The sequence below is a fragment of the Gekko japonicus genome, unplaced genomic scaffold (genome assembly GCF_001447785.1).
Source record: "Gekko japonicus isolate JY-2015 unplaced genomic scaffold, Gekko_japonicus_V1.1 scaffold171, whole genome shotgun sequence".
NCBI classification, from domain to species: Eukaryota; Metazoa; Chordata; class Lepidosauria; order Squamata; family Gekkonidae; genus Gekko; species Gekko japonicus.
This window is the reverse complement of record NW_015175975.1, coordinates 1235320-1238345: the sequence shown is the minus strand read 5'-3', so window position 1 is coordinate 1238345 and position 3026 is coordinate 1235320.

Genomic DNA, 3026 nt, shown 5'->3' with positions numbered 1-3026 from the left:
ACTCCCCAGATATCGTGAATGTGTCCCCCTTCCCGATTTTATTTTTTGCTGCTGTTTCGACTTATAGCTACTGACTGTTTTTTAAATTTTAAATTTTATAAATAAATAAAAAAATCTAAAAAAAATGTACCTAAGAAGATTCCAAGCACTAGACTTGTGATCAAGGAAAAGAGCAAAAAAAAAAAAAGTCACAAAGATGCTCAAAGGTTCAGCAAAAGAGAGGAAGCTTGAAACCTTGGGGATGCAATGATCTTGTTCCTTGCTTGGATAGTGATCTTCTGGACAGCTGACAGAATTATAAATGTCTGGAAGAGGAACAAACATGGCTACTGTCAGGGCTGCTATGGGGGTCACCATACCACAAGACCTAGAGATGGTGTTCAACAACTGTGACAATGTGTCCTCCCCCCTTTGTTCCTCTCCTCCTCATTTGCTGTACTGACATTCTCCTGGCAGAAGTGGAGACAGTGGATCCTCCTCTTCCCTCCCTCTTCCTCAGCCAAAGTACAGCCAATGGTGGTTGATGCATTCCACTGTTCACTCAGCAATGTAGGAAAAGACACCAACTAGGAGCAATGACACAGCTCTTTGTAGCCTCAGCTCTTCATTACCTGGGTTTCGTGACTGAGAAATGAGACCCAGTGTGAAGCATATGTTTGGTATATATTTGAGAAGTCTCAGATTCAAATCCCTTCTTGCAATGAAATGCACTGGGTGATCTTGGACTAGTCATATACACACAGAGACACAAACATGAACTCACAAAGCTGCCTTATACTGAATCAGACCCTTGGTCAATCAAGGTTGGTATTGTCTACTCATACTGGGAGTATGAGTCTCCAAGACCTCAGGCAGACGACTCTCCCATTACCTACTGCCAGGATCCTTTTAATGGGAGATGCCAGGGATTGAACCTGGGACCTTCTGCATGCCAAGTAGTCAGAGGCTCTACCACTGACCCCAGTTATCCTCTCTCAGCTGAACCTACATCACAGGCTGGAGCGAACTGAAAATGAAGGAGCAGAGAATGAGCCAAAAGAGTCAAGAATATGCAACAAGTAGGCATGGCATTGTAGACAATAGGATGGGATGTGAGTATTGGTGAAGAAATATGAAGAAACCAAAAGAAAAAATGCCTTAAGTGCTTGGTTGTATTCTGTCTATTTGTAAAATTATATAGACCCTATTCAAAAAATGCATGTGGCAGAATCAAACATTCCAGCTTGACGGATCCAATTTCTACATTTCACCCCAAGTCTCATTTTTTACGGAGTACAGAGAAACTATGTTTGGTACATAAAGACCTAACTGCATTTTTTATTTTTTTTAGTTACAGGGTTCCATAGTTAAAGATTTATATTTAATACATCATTCCTGAAAAACATGTCTATCTTGTCTGAACAGAAGTGTACATCTTTGTTAACTGGCGAACATTTATTCAAAGCAAGAAAAATGGCACCAGCAATTAAAGTGCTAATATTAGAGAAAGTATTTGGGCCTACTGAACAAAAATATGGATTGTTTGCTGCTGTTGTTGTTCTTGATGAAGTCAGAATTACCAAAGAAATCTTGCTGCTTGTGGTGAAAATGGCTGCACCTAAAAACCAATAGAAATCTGTGCACATTGTGAAAATTCTAATAACTTCTGGATGGAGCCCAATGAACTTCAATCAGAAATATTTTAATTGATTTGTACAAACCTAGGCAAAATCAGAGGGGGATGTTTTTAATATAAAAAACACCTTTTATTTTAATTTTTAAAGTAGTATTACAGAACATGGCCTAGTAATATATCATATTAACATATTTTGAAAGAATGATAAAACAAATTACAATAACAATAAGGTACAAAACTGTGAACATTCTTAGTCTTACAATAATGCTAGAGTTCTATATTTTAAAGACATCTTCTTTAATTTTTCATTTCCCTCAATGAATTCTGAACAAGGAAGCCAGCATTCTAAGAAGTCAGTGTTGTTATAATCCGGGTTCTGATATACGTATTTCATCAGAAATTCTATGCATGCTGAAGTATTCCCAGATTTTACAACACCATTGATTTAATGTAGGTTGTACTTAAAATCTTCATTGTTTAAGAACATAAGAACATAGGAGAAGCCAATGTTGGATCAGGCAAATGCCCCATCCAGTCCAACACTCCATGACACAGTGGCCAAAAATATCAGGTGCCATGAGGAGGTCCACCAGGACACTAGAAGCCCTTCCACTGTTACCCCCCCCCCAAGCACCAAGAATACAGAGCATCACTTGCCCCAGACCGAGAGTTCCTGCCTATACCTTGTGGCTAATAGCCATTGATAGACCTCTGCTCCATATGTTTATCTAATTCCCTTTTGAAGCTGTCCATGCTTGTAGCCACCACCACTTCCTGTGGCAGTGAATTCTATGTGTTAACCACTCTTTGCATGAAAAAGTACTTCCTTTTATCTGTTGTAACCTGACTGCTCAGCAATTTTAATTGAGTGCCCACAAGGTCTTGTATTATGAGAAAGGGAGAAAAGTACTTCTTTTTTCTACCTCCTCTCTATCCCATGCATAATCTTATAAACCTCAGCCGTCGTTTCTCTAAGCTAAAGAGCCCCAAGCGCTTTAACCTTCCTTCACAGGGAAAGTGTTCCAACCCTTTTATCATTCTAATTGCCCTTTTCTGCATTTTTCCCAATGCTAAACTATCCTTTTTGAGGTGTGGTGACCAGAACTGTACACATTACTCCAAATGAGGTTGCACCATTAATTTATACAGGGGCATTATGATACAGGCTGATTTGTTTTCAATTCCATTCCTAATAATCCCGAGCATTACTGCAGTTGCACACTGTCTCAGCATTTTCAGTGAGTTATCTACTATGACTCCAAGATTTCTCTCTTGGTCAGTCTCTCCCAATTCAGACCCCATCAACGTGTATTTATAGTTAGGATTTTTGGCTCCAATGTGCATCAATTTGCACTTGGCCACCTTGAAATCTATTTGCCATGTTGACATCCACTCAACCGTGCTTGACCGA